Source organism: Amphiura filiformis, chromosome 4, assembly GCF_039555335.1.
Source record: "Amphiura filiformis chromosome 4, Afil_fr2py, whole genome shotgun sequence".
NCBI classification, from domain to species: Eukaryota; Metazoa; Echinodermata; class Ophiuroidea; order Amphilepidida; family Amphiuridae; genus Amphiura; species Amphiura filiformis.
This window is the reverse complement of record NC_092631.1, coordinates 25,290,517-25,296,573: the sequence shown is the minus strand read 5'-3', so window position 1 is coordinate 25,296,573 and position 6,057 is coordinate 25,290,517.

Sequence of the window (6,057 nt, the reverse complement as noted above, 5' to 3'; positions counted from 1 at the left end):
AATTTTCAATTGTCCCTATGGATCTCAAACTTGGTAGGTGGGTGGACCTTGGACTAACAAACAAAAGTTTCCACGGTGACCTTTTCGTCAGACCTACGGTTAAGAGGTCATAGGTCAAAAAACAAAGATTTCAAATTGCTTATGGAGCTCATAACTTGGTCGGTTTGTGTAACTTTGGCCAAGGAAGCCCAGGTTTGAGATCTGCAAAAGCCAGTAACTATGACAGCCGAGAACCGCGAAATACGGGTAACCGCCTAGTTATAAATATTAATGACAAAAAATCATGTTTGAAAAAAAATGACCACTCATATTAAAAGATCATACATTATGTCTTTAAGGTAGTTACTGGCCTTATCACTTGCACGGTATGTTAGCATATACGCATTTATACAAGAAATGCAAAATGTTTGATTTTTTTTGGATTCAGCAGATTTTGCAAATCATTGAGCGCATTCAGCGAGGTTCCACTGTATATAAATATCTGTGGATTTCTTATTTTGTTTTAAAGAATTGACTTCATTTATATATGTATTAGGCCAAAAAAAAAAGGTTCATCTCAAAGCTTGCGCGCGCGTTTGTAAAATCCTACGATTTGACAAAAAACAATGCGGAAATTTTTTTTTATTTAAAAGAAAAATATTTTTATAGTTTTTTCCAGAAAAAATCGGCGAAAATCAGACTTTTTTCTCAAAATACCATGAAAAAAAGTCGGGAATAAAAATTTTTTTTTTTAAATCGCATTTCGCATTTGTTTTTAAATTTCTCATGAGCTTTGAGACAACCTTTTTTTGGCCTTATTGTATTTACATGTACTGTACAATCATTCCATTAAAGGAGTGTTTCGTGATCCTAGCATCCTCTTTTTATGACATTTTTCAGTACATATCCACGAAAAAAGCCTATTCCCAAAATTTCAGTTGATTCCGATTTTGCGTTTGCGAGTTATGCATGATTATGTGTATTACACTGCTCCATAGACAATGCGTTGTAATTTCGTTCTGGTGCACCAGAACGAAATTCAAATTTCACGATATCTTTGCAAAACGAATTAATCTGCAAGAAATATTTTGTAAATAAACATTATGTAGCCAGAGGTTTCCAGTGATTAAAAATCCCAACTTTTTTTTTAGAAAAGTGGGGGGATGAGGCTGTGGATCACGAAATGCCCCTTTAACCGCATTGTCCGCTCACTGCCCAGGGTGCTTAACAAAGTCATTTTGGATGGGCGCTTATTTTTTACATTGCTTACATAATTGAATATGTAATAAATGGCCCGAATTAAAAGTATGCTGGATTTTATGTTCTGTGTTTGATCCATGTGTATATAGTTGAATGCACAAATTGATGGTGGCCATATGTAGGAAAGTCGCTGGTTGGGCACTTATCCATGGTGGTTAATGGAATGAATATTTGGAATACTGCTCTACCACAACAAAATTAATATTGTAAGGTTTCTGGAAAACATGTTAGTTTAAGATCACTATCAGTTATCTGCCCTTTTAATTTTAAGCTGACCAAATAAGGTACAATATATGAGAGAAAAATCATCATGGCAGCACCATATCGTGAATGCTTTTGTCGGCAGATCTGATTGGCTGCATCAAATCTTGGGATCCGGAGATATAACTGATTTTTGTCACAAAATGATACAGCATTTCTGTGTTTATCAGGGTATTTCAGTTAAAGTAAATTAATTCAAATTAATAATTGAGTCAACATCAGAAAAAGCAAAACAGATTGAGGGTGCCCTCAGCATAGGCTCATATAAATCCCAACTTTGAAGCCGTGACTCTAAATCCAACCCTTGTAAAATTGGTGAGCACATACGTGTGACTGTATGAGTCAATGTAAAGTAACCAGTAATTTAGCTATTACCTCCAATACTTGTATTTGTTTACATTACTTCAGCGCTTTTGTTATGTTGTAAGATAGAATGTACTCCCAATTCCAGAAAAATACAGTACTAATTTTTTTGGATAAAAAATATATCCTGTTTTGCCAAATGAAACAGCTAACTCTTAATCCTATACTAGTAGTTAGTACTAGCTGGTTATGGTAATAAAAATTTTTAATATTTTTACAATTTGAGGGACAATGGTCCCAAAATCAACAAATCTAGAAATCTTAACAATTGCAGTTACAAAAGTTTGCCTATAATTTTATTATCTTATGTTAATTTGGATTTTTTTTAAATAATAAAAGATATTTGAAAATTATATGTTTTCCAAAAAATAGAATGCATATCCTGAAAGTAGTCTTTGTAGTCTTTATTGTTACACCATACAAAGAACACCCTAAAAATGAATGTTTTAGGCCATTATTTCCGAAAATTGTCCAAATATTAAAAACATGATAATATTCTCTTAATCCAAAACATTTAGAGCCATATTGTTCTGGAATTGGGAGTAGTGTTGTGTTTACTAGTATTTTAGCCTATAAGTCACAGTTTGACCTTAAAATTAAGAGTGTTGTGTAAGAACAATCATTGATTTGATAATTGCCACAACCCTGGCCCAAAACACTATTTTTCGAAAAAGCAAAATGCATAAAAATATGCCTAAAATACATCCAAATGTGAAACATGAAAGTGTTAAAACCTGACATTATTTTATCCATGAAGGTTGGATAAAATTGTATATTAGGTGACAAAAAACACTTTTTACTGAGCCTGATCAACCCAGAGTTTACGTGTTACCTTTGGCTAAAATCATGTAAAATCAGCCTGTTTTGGGCCAAAATGTATTGCTTTTGACTGAAAATTATTGAAAAAAAAATTCAGAACATTTTCAAAATATGTTTGCAAAAAGAAACATCAAATTTTTGCTAAATTTTACAAGCTTTTGGTGATATTTTAATGTCATTTTAGCCTCCAGAAAATGTTTTTATAAAAATCCTGACTCTACTTCAAAAGTCCACCCTCCCATAAAACACGTTTTTTTTTGTCTCCTTCTGTAAAGACTAGCCTAATGGCGCACTTGGGCTCTGTTGCCATGGGATAAATAGAGAGCTACACCTGCTATCTGAAATCCAAACAAGAATTAAGGTTCCATGTCCTTATTTTGCTGGTGGGTTCTCGTCCAGGTTTTGGAAAAATAGGAAGAAGAGGGGCTTTTTATTTTTTATTTTTTGTTGAAAAAATGCCCTAAATTGCCCTATTTAGATGCTTTTTATCCTTTTTATAGCGTAAAGATTAGAAGCTGAAAAACATGAAGAGGCTCTTTTTATTTTGTTGTTTTGAGATGTCAACCCCTCTGGTCATCACAAAACACTTCACAAATAAAGGCTTATAAGAAGAAGTTGCAACTTCTCTAGTATATTTACAAAAAGTTATGACAGAAAGATTGCAAAATAAAAATAAAAATGCAAAATCTTCAAAAAAGGAAGCGTGAGGGGATGAGAAACATGTTTTTTTATTTACTTGGCCTGGGAGGGCAATTTAGGTTGTGCTTAAAATTCCACTTTATGTCAAGAGAGCCCATAGCATCATTTATAGGCGAATCTTTGCGGTACTTTTTCTTCTCTTGTGTGGTTGTAAAATTATGGCCAGGGTCGGAAATATATATTAACAGTTTTTAATGGTACTCTAGAATAGATTATGTAGTTTTTTTTATAACAGTTTTTCAAAATTTTCAAGTTACACAGTTTCATTCTCTGGTTCCAGAAAGACATGTAATTTCTTGTACCTATTTTATTACCAGTACATCTTTTAAGGGTTTTTTTTCTTTTTTTCAAATTTGTACCAAATTTCATTCAGTTATCAGTCGTTTTGCTCAATTTCTCAAACATTCCGATTTGTTTTTACACAAGTCCAGTATCATACTCAGGCCCATCCGCAGGGGTTAACTAAAAATCTGCACCCCCCAACAAAATCCTGCGCATAGGCCTGATCATACCGTAGATAGTAAAATTCTCCTTACATTCATCAATTTGATTGCTTTAATCAATGTGGTCAAAGTTATGATCACTGAAACAATTGCATTCAGTGCTTGAAATAAGACAAAATCTTCAAGGCCCTTGGGTTTGACATCTATAATGGTCCCTCATCAATTTCCATGAACGAAGCTCAAATTACACTGGTCCTTTTTGTATTAAACACTTTGTAAGACTTCAGATTTGCAAATCAACAACAGGTAATGCCATGGATTGATCAAGTGAGCAATGAGTCATGTCAATGTGACTTTGACATGTTTGATGATAAAATCTCAAATGTCATGTGGGCCTGCCAGGGGGAGGGGGAGGATGATTTTCACAGGCTTTTTGCCTGGTGACCATTCTTATTTCAAGCTCTTATGTACCCAAAGTAGCAAATTAAGTTTAACACAAAATGATTTTACTAACACTGTAAACCAACTTTTAAATTGGTAGATACTGACATACTTGTCAATCCACTACATCCAGATCAATGTAATGTTTTAGCTAGTGCATATTAAATAAAAGGTCTATATTTGAATGGTATGATAATTCATTCCATAAAAAGGTGTGTGGACAGTGTGTTTCCATTATAACATGTCCGTGTTGTGTTTCTACGGGTTTCTACCTCACATTGGCTATTCCATGTAAAATCCACACTCCCCCTGTGGAAGATTTTGGAAGTATCTTCCACAGGGGGAGTATGAATTTCAAATGGAATGAACACATTAACAGCTCCATTTGAAACTCATTCTCCCTCAGTGGAAGATTCAGATTGAAACTTTTTAGAGGGTGTATGAAATTCAAATGGAGCAGCCTAAACAAAGATAATGAATGTCATTCAGATTTTGTTATTAATCTGGTTTGTAAAATCGCTTGGAAACCACTCTTTTGTGCCGAATAACTTGATAAATATGCAGTGGCTCTGTATAACTGGGGGGCGGCCCCCTCAATAACCCTAGAGCCCCCCCCCCCAATAATCTGAGGTAAAATTCATAATTTTAGGGTAAAATTCATAATTTTAGGATCAGATTCATAATGTTAGAGTATAATTCAAAATGTAAGGTACAATTCATGTAAAAATGTATGCATTTCAAAAGCTTCCGCACCCACCCCTTCAGTGTTTCGCACCTCAGTGCAGGCCAAAAAATTCAAAATCTTCCGGAGCCTCTGATGTCACCATTATAAATGGCTGTTAATTAAGTCATTTAAAAAAACTACCCCAAGTAAGAATTTCCTCTAAAAATTAAAGCACCCCTTCTAGTAAAATAAGTGTTTTGAGACCGTAATTGCAGATCCCTGTTTTGCTTTTGAAAAACACCCTAAAAATGTTTTCTTTCATACAACTTTTATAATTGAGTGCCTCCCCCGTAAAAAATATTTAGTGAGTTTGTAGTTGATGCTAACCAGTATACTCTGGTATTTGAAAGGTTTTGGGATATTTCTGAAAATTAACATTAATGTGAAAAATAATGTTGTGCTTCTATTGATGAGGCTAGTACTAGAAATTCTATGTAGCTGGGAATGTAGCAGGTTGCATTTGACTCCCCTCTAAGTGTAAATGGATCAGCCCAAACCAAAGGATAACCTCCTAATTGACCCTGACCTTCCTCACAACTCAACCTCAACAACCAGTAAACAGGTTCCTCTCCATGCATTCTCATCATGTATAATACAGGTATGTTGGATTATCCTTGTGGTTCTTCTTTTATTTCTTTGTTCATTCAATTTCTGTATTTTAGTAAACTTTCAAAAGCATTTCATCCCCAATTTGAGCTATATGTTTGGAGTATTTTGACTCTATTGTGAAGCTCTAATCAGAAAGCTTAATGTTCATTATGATTCTTTGGATGTACAGACAAGAATTAGCTGAGGTAGTTGATTAATTATTCAACTCATGCTTTGTATCATTTGTTTATTCTCCAGTTCATATTTTGTGATTTGCTTAAGGGATGTGGAATGAGCGTTTTTAGTGTTTCGACAGTATTTTTTGTGGGACAAGAGAGCATATCAGACATATCGAATTACATTCTGAATACGAAGAATGTCTTTCTGATATCAAATCATTTTCATTTTTTGAAATTCACAATATAATACAAATTTTATGACAAATTATTAAAATTTGATATTTTTCACATTTTTGATATA